Source organism: Staurois parvus, unplaced genomic scaffold, assembly GCF_062004578.1.
Source record: "Staurois parvus isolate SC_StPar_1 unplaced genomic scaffold, SC_StPar_1.0 ptg000544l, whole genome shotgun sequence".
NCBI classification, from domain to species: domain Eukaryota; kingdom Metazoa; phylum Chordata; class Amphibia; order Anura; family Ranidae; genus Staurois; species Staurois parvus.
The window spans coordinates 8,331,997-8,348,508 of record NW_028318340.1 but is presented as its reverse complement, the minus strand read 5'-3'; positions in this window follow the sequence as shown (position 1 = coordinate 8,348,508).

The following is a 16,512-nucleotide window of genomic DNA, read 5'->3' as shown; positions in this document are numbered from 1 at the left end:
GTCAAGGATACAGGGGCCCCATGATCCCCTATTGCCCGGGGGCCCCATGAGCTGTCAGTCCTCCCCTGATTATAGTTATGCAGGTTGTGCTCAGTTGGCCCAATCCTGCTATGGGAAAAGCACAGCCCCATGTCCCTGTGACCTGCATTCGGTGTACAATGTGTACATGTGGAAAGGTTTGAAGTAATCAGCATAAGCCAGTGGTGCAGTGGTTAGTCGTTACATGAGTGTATCAATAGCTTTGGAATGAGCACATTATGTATAAAATGTGCTGCTGAAATTTTCAAATTTAGAGACACACAAAATACATTGGGAAGCAGTTGGTTTTCAGTTTTTGATTGGTTTGCAATCAACCAGCAGCAGAATACATTTTTATACATACTGTATATCTTTTTTTGGGGTGACCTACACTAAGTAGTTTGCAGCAGCTGATATTTATTTATACACAATTTTGGTCACATTAGGGTTACCCGTGGCCAGGGGCAGACTGACAACTCATGGGGCCCCCGGGCAATAGGGGATCATGGGGCCCCTGTGTCCTTGCCCAAACTCAAAAAAGCCTATGTAAAAGGTACCAGGGGCATCTCATGGGGCCCCCTACTGACCCCGGGCCCTTGGGCAGTGCCCGAGTTTCCAAATGGTCAATCCGCCCCTGGGGAGCAGCAAGCTTGGCAAAATTGTGAATGAAGTGCTAGTAGAACCCTACCAGTCATTTTCAAATTACCTTCAGATCACTCTGGGGATCCTTTTAATTTTTTCATATCCCCCACAGGGAGTGGATAAGCTAACTCATGTTGAGGTATATCTTTAGTCTATGGTATGGTGGCAATGACACCACCCCCATCTTTGCTGTTGCTGGGTATTCTGCATCTGTTGGGCCTGGTAAGTACTGATCCGATTTTAGAGATAGGTCTGTTCCCTTTGATCCCTTGGGTATATTACTAGACATACTGTAGCTTATTGTAGTAGTCATCTTAAAACTTTTGCAGGGCACTCATGCCTGAACCAGATAATTTGTGCTTGATTGAAACAATGACCTTACGTCTCAATTAATAGCCGCCATTCTGGCTTCTGTCTCTTCCTGTTGTCAATCTACTGCTTCTAGTAGGATAGCATTACGTTTTAATGTTGCATCAGCTCTCACACGGTCTTTCACAGTGCTTTTCAGGAAGCCATCTCAGATCCCCAAGATAAATTGCATCACTTGATCTGGAGTGTCAATAGTAGCATCGCCTTATTGGTCTTTTTCTTCTAGCCATTGCCACATCCTGAATTGCCACTGTAATTTGGGATATGGTCTCATTATCTTCTTGGCATCAAAAAATTATTTGCTGCATAAGCTACAGGGGTGGCCTCACCATATTGACTCTCTAAATGGACCACAAGTTGTGCCAGAGTGGTCCATTCAGCATTTGGCAATATGAGTACAGATCTCCTAGCATCATCTTCGAGGGAGTTAATTGCCAGATTATGGAGGTGCGCTATGTGGTTTTTGAAACAGGTAAGTCACACTCTCTGGACAATCTGCCAAAGCTGCTCCCAGACGAACCATGGAAACACCTTGGGTAGCACAATCTATGGAGGACAAATATTCTATATGCTGCTGAGTATTTAAGGTGTGAGCAGGGCTTAACCAGCGTACCTGAAATTTGGGAGGTGGATGGACTGCCTTTATTCACTGTTCTTCTTGTCATGTCTTTCCTACTGACAAGGATTGTTGCATCTTCTCAAGTCTACAGCAGGTACCCCAGGACCCATGCCTGCCGAACCAGAGGGATCACTCCTTGCTTTCCCCATCTGGGTTGGGGTTGAGACAGCACAGAGGGAGCCCTCTGAGGAAACAACAAAATCAAAAACAATACTTTTTTCACTGTCCCTACCCCATCTCTGGATGAGGATGTAATAGAGCCCACCTCTGTACCCACAGAAGGAACCGCTGTCAAGCCATCTACCTGCTGCTTGCTGAGCCTGAATCCTAGCCAGATGACTCCGCCATCTCTGGGGTGCAAGATGCTCACTTGCTATTGGAGGACCCTCCAGTGTAGGACCCTACAGAGGTCATATCTACCTCAACTAAATTGTCACCCAGTTCTTGAGAAGAGCAGTCTTTGGCCATGGACAGTAGCAAGGATGAGACTTTTACCATATCATCACTGAGGACTGTTTGGTATACTCAGTGTCCGCACTGGGACAGCAATGTTTCTGTATGGAGGTGCACTGACATTATAGGAACTGTTGCCGCATGCCAGATGCTTTTCTCGCGCCGGCAAATGGTTCACAAATGTCCCAACTAGAGGAAGGCACCCAGTCATGGGTGATTGGATAAGATTTCCATATCCAGCTTATTATGTCTGAGAATGTGATTTTAAATGCTCATGCTTACGTTTATCATGTATGCTGATACCTAATTGGGAAAATTGCCATCAAGATATTGCACTTTGATACCTTGTATTTATGGATGCCTTTTTGTACAAATAAAGGTTTTATTTTGCACATGCTAAATTTCTGATATTATGTTAGCTGCTTCTGATAGTGAGTAGTTGATCTGGGGATGGATTAACCCTAAGGGGAGAAAAGAGTGTAAGCAGGTGTTTCTAAAGTAATGTAAGGTTATCATAACTGTTTTGTTTCTAAGTTAATATGTGTTGGTTAAACTCTTGTATTTTCAATGTGGGTTAATTGCACTGTTTAGTTATGTTGCCCTACAGAGTTGATAAGTCCTGAGAAGAACGGATTAACACTGCTGGCCAGGTTTTAACAGGCTTTATGGGAAGTACTGCCCTCAGCTGGGGCAAAGTTAGAAGGGGAAATGCCCCTAGGGTAGAGTTGTCTTTAATTGCTCTATACCTGGGAAGAGAACAGGAGCTAAGCTAAGATGTAATTGACACTTCTACTGAAGCCAACCCTTGTGGAAACCCAGTTGAAGTTCCAGGGATATGGACTTATGCCATTACCTAATAGACCAATGGACTCTAAAAGGACTTTCTCACCTATTTAAGGTATGACTACCTCATGGGGTGGGGGCACCAGGTAAACACCTAGTGGATACAAAGAAGTATTTTGTAGTAGAAAACATGTGTATGAAGAACTGCCTGTACATTTATTGTACTTAAACAGCATTTAGTAAGGAACTTTGTTGTTACATTCATTTTGGCCTGATATGAAGTCACTCCATGACAATCTTAAAGGGGTGCATGCATGCTTGGCATATCATAGAACATGGTTCACACCAAGGGATAAGACAGGATAGAGAAGATTTAGTACATATGTCTAAAGTGAAGCTACCAATGACTACAGTACTATTGTTTATGTGTACAAGCAGCCAGCCGGTAGGGAACGGTGGTGACATGGCATAGGTGATGGGGGGTCCTGGTGGTGAAGTAACTTGTGTGCTCAGCCTCCTTCCCTAGCGACCGGAACACAACTTGAGCATGGGGCACCGTAGGGACCCAGCCTGGAAGTCAAGGAAGATGGAGTGAGACTTTGGAGAGAAAAGGCACAGGTGACATTGGTGACAAGGATTTCTTATAGTACCACAAAGCCCAGCAGGCAGAAAATATTCACACAACATATGTATTAAAGTATAAAGTAAATATTTATAAAACTTATAGAAATAGCGTATACAGTCAGGTCCATAAATATTGGGACATCGACACACTTCTAACATTTTTGGCTCTATACACCACCACAATGGATTTGAAATGAAACGAACAAGATGTGTTTTAACTGCAGACTGGCAGCTTTAATTTGAGGGTATTTACATCCAAATCAGATGAACGGTGTAGGAAATACAACAGTTTGCATATGTGCCTCCCACTTCTTAAGGGACCAAAAGTAATGGGACAATTGTCTTCTCATCTGTTCCATGGCCAGGTGTGTGTTATTCCCTCATTATCCCAATTACAATGAGCAGATAAAAGGTCCAGAGTTAATTTCAAGTGTGCTATTTGCATTTGGAATCTGTTGCGGTCAACTCTCAAGATGAGATCCAAAGAGCTGTCACTATCAGTGAAGCAAGCCATCATTAGGCTGAAAAAACAAAACCAACCCATCAGAGAGATAGCAAAAACATTAGGTGTGGCCAAAACAACTGTTTGGAACATTCTTAAAAAGAAGGAACGCACCGGTGAGCTCAGCAACACCAAAAGACGCGGAAGACCACGGAAAACAACTGTGGTGGATGACCGAAGAATTCTTTCCCTGGTGAAGAAAACACCCTTCACAACAGTTGGCCAGATCAAGAACACTCTCCGGGAGGTAGGTGTATGTGTGTCAAAGTCAACAATCAAGAGAAGACTTCACCAGAGTGAATACAGAGGGTTCACCACAAGATGGAAACCATTGGTGAGCCTCAAAAACAGGAAGGCCAGATTAGAGTTTGCCAAACCACATCTAAAAAAGCCTTCACAGTTCTGGAACAACATCCTATGGACAGATGAGACCAAGATCAACTTGTACCAGAGTGATGGGAAGAGAAGAGTATGGAGAAGGAAAGGAACTGCTCATGATCCTAACCATACCACCTCATCAGTGAAGCATGGTGGTGGTAGTGTCATGGCGTGAGCATGTATGGCTGCCAATGGAACTGGTTTTCTTGTATTTATTGATGATGTGACTGCTGACAAAAGCAGCAGGATGAATTCTGAAGTGTTTCGGGCAATATTATCTGCTCATATTCAGCCAAATGCTTCACAACTCATTGGACGCCGCTTCACAGTGCAGATGGACAATGACCCAAAGCATACTGCAAAAGCAACCAAAGAGTTTTTTAAGGGAAAGAAGTGGAATGTTATGCAATGGCCAAGTCAATCACCTGACCTGAATCCGATTGAGCATGCATTTCACTTGCTGAAGACAAAACTGAAGGGAAAATGCCCCAAGAACAAGCAGGAACTGAAGACAGTTGCAGTAGAGGCCTGGCAGAGCCTCACCAGGGATGAAACCCAGCGTCTGGTGATGTCTATGCGTTCCAGACTTCAGGCTGTAATTGACTGCAAAGGATTTGTAACCAAGTATTAAAAAGTGAAAGTTTGATTTATGATTATTATTCTGTCCCATTACTTTTGGTCCCTTAAGAAGTGGGAGGCACACATGCAAACTGTTGTAATTCCTAAACCATTCACCTGATTTGGATGTAAATACCCTCAAATTAAAGCTGACAGTCTGCAGTTAAAGCATATCTTGTTCGTTTCATTTCAAATCCATTGTGGTGGTGTATAGAGCCAAAAATGTTAGAATTGTGTCGATGTCCCAATATTTATGGACCTGACTGTATATATATTCAATAGGAAACGAAATAGGCATTTTACCAAATCCATCACAACATATAGAAACCTTCCTAGAATTAAAATGTAACATATGTATCAATATCATTAGGATGAGGTGACAGGTAATTGGGCTGGTGGAGTCTGCTGCAATGTCACGTACCTGGTGATGGAGGCCAATGGAGAGAGGGCTTCCCTTGCAGCTAAGTTCCGGACTCCCCTGAGAGTGGGACAGTGGGAGTCAGGCCCAAAGTTGCACGGGTCGCCTGTAAGAGTGCTGGTTGGTGGTCCACTCAGAAGCACAGCTGGTGCACTGAGATATGTCTGCAGAAAAGAGGCACCTGTGCGTGCTATGCAAGCCCTTCTGGGATTTAGATGTTTACTGGGTAGTCGGTTCAAGCCAAGGTCAGGTACAAGGTGGGAATCAGAGCAGACGTAGTCAGATGGGATGGCCGAGGTCATACACAGAGGAGCGAGAGAGAGTATCCGTAAGCCTAGCCAAGGTCAGATCAGGGATAAAGCAGAGTAGACAGGTCCAGGCGCAAGCCGAGTTGGTATCAGGAAGTCACAGGTCACAATCACAGGAACAAGGCACGGGGAGCTAGAGATCATCCAGCAACTTGAGGAAGTGATGAGCCTCCTTTTAAAGGCTGCCTGGCACCAAACTGAGGCTGGTGCGTGCTTCTGCGGCCATACAGGGTACTGGCAGAAATGCCAGATCTTCCAGAAGTTCTGGACAGGACCCTGACATAGAAACTCTGTGGTACCAGCTCAGAAATGCTTCACAACAGAATTGAGAAGTGTTATGAAGTGTAATGAAAAACTGTTATCCAGTGTGTACAGAGTATAAGAAGTAAGGAATTGTACTACGGATTAGAAAGTAGCTAATTATGTCTGTGTGGAGAAGTGTTGCTTTTAAAATGGAGTGCTGTCTTAAATGCTATACTTGCATTAAACAACAGCCCCAGCCTGCCTCTGGGGGCACTAGCGAGCACCCTCTCCCTGTCCCTGTCCCTGTATCACACAGGCTAAATAATTTTACACTGATTTTTTTTTTCACCAAATAAATGTAGAAGCAGAATACATTTTGTCCTAAATTTGTGAAGAAAGGTTATTTATTTGTAAAGTTTTATAACGGAAAGTAAGAATCTTTCTTTTTGTAAAAGTTTTGGCCTTTTTTCCTTTATATACCAAATAGTACAAACCCAGTGGTGAGTAAATATCACCAAAAGACACCTCTATCTTTCTTAAAAAATGATATAAAATTAATTTGGGTACAGTGTTGTATGAATGAGTAACTGTCAGCAAAGTGTGACAGCACTGTAAATGGCCCTGGCAGAAAGGGGGTGAAAGTCTGGTCTTCAAGTGGTTATACAACTATTACACTCAGATGATGCGAGATTTAGAAAGGCTTATCTTGTATTATTCTGTTTGGACTATTGCTTCCATGCCCCCAGTATCTGCAGGTCCACCTAGACAGCCCTCTCGCTTGAGTGTTCTCCTTAATCCGTCCTACACATCACAACAGGGGCAGACTGACAACTCATGGGGCCCCCGGGCAATAGGGGATCATAGGGCCCCTGTGTCCTTGCCCAAACTCAAAAAAGCCTATGAAAAATGTACCAGGGACATCTCATGGGGCCCCCTACTGACCCCGGGCCCTCGGGCAGTGCCCGAGTTTCCAAATGGTCAGTCCGCCCCTGCATCACAATTGACTCTTTAATTGCCCCTGACATGTTGCATTATTCTGCACTGCACTGCATCACACCAGCACTTTGCTATGAACTTGCATTTATCCAGTGTGGAAAAACGCGTCACCGCATACAGTGTAAATGAGTTCTAAAGGACCTTAAGGGCTGGTTCACGCTATAGCAATGCGCATTTATGATGTATTCTGGTGTGTTTTTGATGTGTTCCAGCGCGGTTTTTATGTATTCCATTTCATTGTTTCCCCTCTCTTTTTCTTCAATTTAAATAGGGCCATGTGCATTCCAGTGCATTTTTGGTGTATTCCAGTGCGGTTCGGTGTATTTTTGATGTGTTTTACAGTGTTCCAGTACAGTTCTGTGCATAAAAAATGCAGCATGTTCTACCTTTTTTTCTGCAACCGGAATGCACTGGAATTGCAAGCATTGATGTGAACTATGACAACCATATAACCTACTTTCTCTGCGATGCAGAAAAAAAGCAACTGAAATGCATGTAGTGTGAACTGGCCCTAAAACAGACAGTGAAAATAGAAGGCTTTATTGATCTCCCCCAATTACCAATATTTTAAAAATACAGATTATAAAATGCTATTACAAAAAATGTTTTTAATAAACTCACCTTACCCCAGCTTCCAGGAAATTTGAATGATATCAGCACTGCCTTCCTTAAAAGCTGTATGTTACTATTCTATATTGTAGCTAGATTTCAAGCACCAAGTTTTGCTAGAAGGCAACGATGAGGCTGGGCAACGTTACCCGTTCCTCCCTGCAGCATAGTTACCTAGGGCTGAGGTATTCTTTAGATTTCTTTAAACATACACTTTATCTTTTATCAGTATGTTTAAGCTTTTGATATTTGAGGTGGCTTCCATTGGCTTTAAAGTTTAACTTTTTTAATAGTGACTGGTGAGAGTAGAACCACTGTCAGATTTTTATTGCTGTCTGTGTTCTGTTCGGAAGATTTTCTCTCTCTAATTTTCCTAATCACTAGTATTTTTGGGAATGAAAATGAGAAGAAATAAAAAATTATGAGTTGGCATCAGAACAGGAATAGAGGGGAAATCTTCCAATGGAGACACTTGTTCCAATGACAATTGTCTAAGAGGGGATTTCCCTCTTCCTGTATGCTTTCAAATGTTACTGTTGTTTCAACCAGGTATTAATGTAGTAATATTCTCTGATTCTGTTTGCCTTACCTTGTAATGATGGGCTCATATGTTGCTGCTGCAGTTTGTAGTGTCATGACCGATTGATTTCCCTGTGTCCATGTAGTCATTCACCTAACTTATCCCTACTTCTTAAAGGCAGAAGCAACACCACACAGATACACAATACACAATGAAAATCAGGACCACTCCAGGTAGGCCATCCCACAGACCACGGACTGTCCCTGGAAAGCAGGACAACTTCCAGTAGTCCATCCCCCAGACCCTGGCCTTTCCCTGGAAAGAAGGACCACTTCCATTAGTCCATCTCCCAGACCCTGGGTTGTCTCTGGAAAGCAGGACCACTTCCAGTAGTCCATCTCCCAGACCCTGGGATGCCCCTGGATAACAGGTGCACATTCAATAACCAATCTCCCAGTCCCTGGGCTATCCCTGGAAATTAGGACTGCTTCCAGGAGTCCATCTTCCAGAACCCAGGCTTTGTCTGGAAAGCAGATTCACTTTCATGTGTGTAGGGCTAGCTGGTTTGGCAATGAATAACAGAGACCAGGTGAAACAACATCTTTTAGGAATGTTCTAGTTGATGTAATAAATAATGCAAAGTACAACTATTACATAGTTACATAGGTTGAAAAAATTCCATCTTGTGCAACTAATAGGAAAAATTTTTTTTGAAAAAATCCATATATACCCTGTTCCAAATTATTATGCAAACGATATTTTTCTCATTTACCTAAATAATTGATGTAAATAACAGTCAGCATAATTCTCATGTTATCAACTATTAAGAGTACAATTCAAATTTTATTGAACAAACCTCCTAATGATAACAGGATTTTTTTTAAACATAAAAAACTTACAATGCACTGTTCCAAATTATTACGCACAGTAAGTTTCAAAACACTTTATAGGTTGAAAAAGAACTGAAAATTGTCATTTGTTGTGTTTGCAGCATATTTACTGAAATCAAAAGCTATTTCAATTAAAATTTTAACAACATTTTAACTTTTTAAACATTTTAACATGTTACATTTTTACATAGGACCCCTTATTTGATAGCAGCTTCACAAGTCTTGTATCCATTGAACTTGTGAGTTTTTGGACAGTTTCTGCTTGAATTTGTTTGCAAGATGTCTGAATAGCCTCCCAGAGCTGCTGTTTGGATGTAAACTGCCTCCCACCCTCATAGATCTTTTGCTTGAGGATGCTCCAAAGGTTCTCAATAGGATTGAGGTCAGGGGAGGATGGAGGCCACACCATGACTTTCTCTCCTTTTATCCCCATAGCAGCCATTGATGCAGAGGGATTCTTTGTGGCATGAGATGGTGCATTGTCTTGCATGAAGATGATTTTATTACAGAAAGCATAGTTCTTCCTTCTGTACCAGGGAAGAAAGTGGTCAGTCATAAACTCCACATACTTTGCAGAGGTCATCTTTACTCCTTCGGGGACCCTAAAGGGGCTGACCAGCTGTGTTCCCATGATTCCGGCCCAAAACATGACTCCACCACCGCCTTGCTGACATCGCAGCCTTGTTGGAACAGGGTGGCCGTCCACCAACCATCCACTACTCCATCAATCTGGACCATCCAGGGTTGCACGGCACTCATCAGTGAACAGAACTGTTTGAAAATTAGTCTTCATGTATTTTTCTGCCCAATGCAGCCGTTTCTGCTTGTGAGCATTGGTTAGTGGTGGCCGAATAGAAGGTTTATGCACAGTTGCAAGACTCTGGAGGACACTACACCTTGATGTCCGTGGGACTCCAGAGGCACCAGCAGCTTCAAATATCTGTTTGCTGCTATGTAATGGTATTTTAGCAGCTGCTCTCTTGATCCGATGCATGTATCTGGCAGAAATCTTCCTCAATGTGCCTTTATCTACACAAACCCGTCTGTGCTCTGAATCAGCCACAAATCTCTTAATAGTGCGATGATCACGCTTACGTTTTCGTGAAATATCTATTGTTTTCATACCTCGTCCAAGGCATTGAACTATTTCACTCTTTTCGGCAGCAGAGAGATCCTTTTTCTTCCCCATATTGCTTGAAAATGGTGCTCTGCTTAATAATGTGGAACACCCTCCTTTAGTAGTTTTTCCTTAAATTGGGCTCACTGGCCAATCTAATTATCACAGTTGTCCGAGATTGTTTTCAGTGATCAAAAGAGCCCTGTGACACAATGCCATCCATGAGTTACACTGAAAAACAAAATATTTCATCTTTGTGACACTTAAATAGAATTTGCATAATAATTTGGAACAGGGTGTACACAAACCTATACCTACAGTTGATCCAGAAAAAGGAAAAAACCCATGAAGCATGGTCTGATTTGCTCCAGCAGGAAAAAAAACTTCCTTCCTGATCCTCCAAGAGGCAGTCAGATATTCCCTGAACCAAGACTTTCTAGCGGTATTAAATATAAATATTAATATCCAGTTATATTTTGTGCATTTAAGAATACATCCAGCCCTTTTGTAAAACACTCCACTGAGCTGGCCAGAACTAGCTGTTGAAGGGACATTTTGACAGATCTTACTGAAGAAGAAGCCTTTGCGTATGTGGAGGTTAAATCTCTTTCTTCCAGACGTAAAGAGTGCTAACTTGTCCTTTCTAATGCCCATAAACTCAATAACACTACACCAAGTTCATTGTGGACCACTTATGTATTTATACATGGTGATCGTACCCCCCTTAACAATGTGGTGGTAATCTTAACCTCTTAGCGCCGGTGCCTCCCGGCCCTTTAAGAGTTTCAGAAGCCGGGAGGCAGGCGGGGTTTTAGGGTCATGTGACCGCCGTGATTCGCCATCATGGCGATCGGATGATCAGAAAAGGTCCCGATAGAAAGCGGGGATCGGGACCTTTCCGTGAGTCATAGACATATGTGCTGGGAGCACGCAGGGCACGTGCATGCAAATATGCAGGCGCTTGGCGTCAAGGCGCAGACGCCAAGAGGCCGCATATTTGTGTGCGCTCGGTGTCAAGGGGTTAAAGTATCTGTATCGCTCTCCCAAACCAAGTGGCTTGAAGAGTTGCAAGAGAAACACTATGCTTACCCTCTTCCACTTGACCCTTTCCAAAGCTGAACGTAGCCATTCTTCCCCAGTAGGTGTCTGTCCTGTCTCAACTCCCTAGCCTGCAGAACATGCCCCCAAAAAACTACAGGGGTTATTTACACTCACCGACCATTTTATTAGGTACACTTATTCAATTGCTTGGTAACACAATTTGCTAATCAGCTAATCACTTGGCAACAACTCAATGCATTTAGACATCTAGATATGGTGAAGATGACTTGCTAAAGTTCAAACCGAGGATCAGAATGGAGATTTAAAGTGTTTTTAAACCCAGGACCCTGCATTCACTATATCTGGCCTCCCACAGTACACACAACATGGAAATACATTTATTATAGAAAATAAAAACTGCTAAACACCTTTTCTCATCAGCAGTTAGAGCAGTCTTTTGAGTTCTATCAGTGTCCAGCAGAGCACTGGTTAAAGCTTGTAGGAGGAGTCTTCATTTTCCCCTAATTGTCCTTTGAGGCTGCAGGACCCCTGACCCTCTGTCTGGACAGCATGATTGGCCCTGTGTTGATCACATGCACTTCCCAGGAAAAAAAAAACTCTTTAGAAATACACACAAATCTGAGCATGTGCAGCTTATTCCCAAGGCTCTGTTCTATCTGCAGATGGATTGGGGACAGAAAAAGAAGGGAAGACTCAGAGAAGTCAGGATCAAACATCCTTTTTACACAATGCAGAGGGTTAACCCCTTAGGTTCTACAGTGAGTATAACAAGCATGCTTTACTGTATATACAGACTGATTTTACTGTTATGGGTTTAGTAATGCTTTAAGTGACTTTGAACGTGGCATGGTTGTTGGTGCCAGACAGCCTGGTCTGAGTATTTTAAAATCTGCTGATCTGCTGGGATTTTCATGCACAACCATCTCTAAGGTTTACAAGGAATGGTCCAGAAAAGAGAAAATGTCTGGTGAGCATAAGTTGAGTAGATGAAAATGCCTTGTTGATGTCAGAGGTCAGAGGAAAATGAGAAAACTGGTTCGAGAGGATAGAAAGGCAACAGTAACTCAAATAACCACTCGTTACAACCAAAGTATGCAGAATAGCATCTCTGAACGCACAACATGTCAAACCTTGAAGCAGATGGGCTACAGCAGCAGAAGACCACATCAGGTGTCACTCCTGTCAGCTAAGGACAGGAAACGAAGGCTACAATTCGCACAGGCTCACCAAAATTGTACAATAGAAGATTGGAAAAACATTTCTTTGTTCTGATGAGTCTCAATTTCCCTAGAGATGGTTATGCGTGAAAATTCCAGTAGATCAGCAGTTTTTTAAATACTCAGACTAGCCCCAATAGCCATGTCACTTTCAAAGTCACTTAAATCCCATTTCTTACCCATTCTGATATATGGTTTGAACTTCAGCAAGTTGTCTTCACCACTTCTAGATGCCTAAATGCATTGAGTTATTGTCATGTGATTGGCTGATTAGAAATTTGTGTTACCAAGCAATTAAACAGGTATACCTAATAAAGTGGCCAATGAGTGTATAATCTCGCTGAGTAAAGATAGACTCTAGTCCATTTAAACAGTAACCAGAAACAGGCGCTCAAATCTCTCTTGCTGCACTCAAAATTGAATAGTGCACTTGCTGAGGTGCCACCCTTGATAGATTGGGGAATCTTGATACTAGCAGAAAAAACAAAACAGGGCGCACTCTCCTCGTGCATTAACGCAAAAACCAAAAATGTATTAAAAAGATGCAAAAACATACTCACAAGCCATAAAGGAGATAAAAACAGAGACAAGAAGTCAAAGGTGCCAATCATGGACAGAATGCATCCTCGGATAAATGTTAACGCGTTTCGGGAGTCGAACTCCCTTCCTCAGGGCAATAGATGAAGGTGCAATGCATTGGAAGGATGCTTATTTATGGAACTAAATGGCAGTGGGTGCTGTGGCCACTACACCTCTGTGCAGCAAAGGGCGACATTTGGGGCGGTTTTTCACTTTATCCCCGCCCCCTTTGCTGCACAGAGGGGGAGTGGCCACAGCTCCCACTGTCATTTAGTTCCATATATAAGCATCCTTCCAATGCATTGAACCTTCATCTATTGCTCTGAGGAAGGGAGTTTGACTTCCGAAACGCGTTAGCACTTTATCCGAGGACACATGCTGGCCACGATTGGCACCTTTGACTTCTTGTCTCTGTTTTTATCACCTTTATGGCTTGTGAGTATGTTTTTGCATCTTTTTAATACATTTTTGGTTTTTGCGTTAATGCACGAGGAGAGTGCGCCCTGTTTTGTTTTTTTCTTCTAGTTCATTTAAATTTAAGTTGTTAGCGGTGGTATGGTCTGTCAATGGCAAAAGCGGTGGTATGGTCTGTCACTGGCAAAAGTTACTGAGTACCTGCTCGGTGAATAGTAAGCAGCTGATGGAGGAGTGGAAGGTTTCTCCCTCATGAGTAGACACCTGGGGAGGATTTACTGCAATAGCCAGCCTAGGAAAGCAGTACCAAAAAATGTCCGAAGAGATACTTCAAAGGAGAGGCAAGAAGAATATGATATCTCCCTGCAGGGAGTGGCAAAAAAAATTCCCACAGGGGCTATATATATAGTGGCTCTCAGGATAGCTCAATCAGACACAGGCTCCCCAAGGGTGACTGCTGGGAGCCAGTACAAAGAACAAGTCGGTAACAGTGATCGCATGACAGCACCCAAACATGAAAAAGAAGGGGGAGTAACCTGTGATATTTGAACCATATGATTGTAGGTCCACACAACATCTCCCAAGTACTCAGGCCAACAAGCTTGATGTTCTTGTTTCAGCATGTAGGCAGGTGCACTCTACTATCACCACGGCAGCTGGCGCTCGCCCCGAGCAGTACCACAGCCTGGAGAGGAAATCAGAAGAAAACAAACTTCTCTATGGTTTACTGGCCCCTGAAGACAGTGTCCCGGGTGGCTGCACTGCATTCAGGTGACCCTTGGCAGCCATCTTGGGCCTGCAGAGGCTTTATAGGTCCCTGCCCCCAGGTTTGGCGTGCACTTGCATGTGGATAGAGTGGTGTTAGATACACCTGCTAGGGACAGATCTAGAGGCAGAAAAAGGTTCCTGACAAGGAGGGAAAGCATAGGTTTTGCAGCCTCTATAAGCATTTTCCCATCTGGGTACCAGACGGCCCGGCCGCACTCTGCCTCTCAATACAGGCACTGTTTGACTGAAAGCTGCTCTTAACTCGTTGTTGGGACCAATGAGTATTCCCAGCTGGGGTGTCTTCCCACAGAGTTTGTTGTGACTGTTGACATTGTTCCAATACAAGTTCCCATATCGCACCTGGACTGTGTGTATTATTACCGCTGCATCACACTGCACCCCACCTACAAGCATAGCAAGCATTCTCAGGAGGGTACAGGTAAAACCTTCACAAACCCCATTCACGTGTGAATGATTTGGGATATAGTGCATTTCTTTCAGATCCCTGTAAGGTTGCACAGTTTAAAAAACACCTGGATTCAAAGTTAGGGCCTTGGTTTTTGACACCCATAGGGTTCGATCACATGCTTCCAGAAGAGTTCTGCAGTGGTAATAGCAATCTGACCTTTAGTGGGCACCACAATGGCAAATTTCGAGAAGTGGTTGACGGCATAATCAAGCCTTGAGGAGGTCTCCACCACTGTAAGAAAGTCCAAAGTAAGCAGTTCAAATAGTTCTCCAGTGTGTCCACTTGTCCCTTGTGCACAGTACAATTTGAACATTCTTGACAAGCTTTCTACACCCATAATCCAGGGCAGTAGCAGTACCTCTCAATGCATGTGTCAGTACGCCCTGTACTGAGGTGTTCCCCCTGTGTGATGCAAGGTCTGGGAGATGGATTCCTGGAAATGGTCCTCCTTTCCAGAGACAGCCCGGAGTCTGCAGGTGCATTTCTGGAAGCAGTCCTAATTTCCAAGGACAGCTCATGGTCTGGAGGAGGGATTTCTTTTGAGGTGGCCCTGTTTCCGGGGAAAACCCAGGGCCTAAAGATGGATTCATGGTAGTTGTCCTTCTTTCAAGTGTAGTACCCTTCTAGTTAGGCTGCTGAGAAAATGTAGTTTTTGGCTTCACTGTAGTGAGTGGAGCAGTGATTGATTGTTATTGTCTGTTCAATAAAATCCGGGGTTGGAGAGATGGATTCCTGGAAATGGTCCTCCTTTCCAGGGACAGCCCGGAGTCTGCAGGTGCATTTCTGGAAGCAGTCCTAATTTCCAAGGACAGCTCATGGTCTGGAGGAGGGATTTCTTTTGAGGTGGCCCTGTTTCCAGGGAAAACCCAGGGCCTAAAGATGGATTCATGGTAGTTGTCCTTCTTTCAAGTGTAGTACCCTTCTAGTTAGGCTGCTGAGAAAATGTAGTTTTTGGCTTCACTGTAGTGAGTGGAGCAGTGATTGATTGTTATTGTCTGTTCAGGATTTCCTAAACTGGGTGTTTGATTTCTCCCACCTGTCTTTGGAAGATGTTTCCAGGATGTAGGGCAGGGAGATGCAGATGACCTATATGAATATTTATCATATCTCAGCCAATCCCTGGAAGGAGGTGTCCAGAAGGCACTTGGGAAGGTGATAAATATTTGGGACGCTCTGGATGAGTGTCTTTCCTCTTCAGGGAGAGTTCCAATCTTCTGGGGACTACTGAGTTTCTGAAACTGGACATTGAAGTCTGGGTCTCAGCAGCAGCTGGGCTGAAGACCTGGGGAAGACTGCTACAGGAGCATTTGTTGGAGGATATGGAGAGTAAAGACCTTACTGCGGGCTTTGGGTGTACTTGTGGTAGAAGTTATCTAAGTGCCAGAGATTGCAACAAGCACTAGGGCTGATGTGATAGAGTCCTAGATATATTGACTATTCCCTGTGACCTCCAGGAAAGGCTGCTATAAGAAGTTTAGCGAGAAGTTTGTTTTCCCATTATTGCTATTGATTGTTTTAGAGTACCCTGTGGCCCTAAACCCTTCTCCTGTTAAAGTTTCTTCAAGCAATAAATACTAAAAAGACATCCCCAGACTGTGTTATTGGAGCCAGTGGGAATGGATTGGTGATTTCCATGGTGGGCAGTCTCTGCACTTTTAGGGAAGAACCAGTTATTACCAGCGGCCCCTTCTGAGGTAGCGCTACACAAGGGACAGGCTAAGTTTTTGGAAATGGATTTCTGTAAGTGTTTCTAAGTTCCATGGACAACCCAGGCTCTGGAGATAAGTTCCTGACAGTGGTCCTTCTTTTCTGGGAACAGCCCAGAGTCTGAGAGATGGATTCCTGGAAGTGGTCATGCTTTCTACAGACATCCTAGGGACAGGGAAATGGATTCCT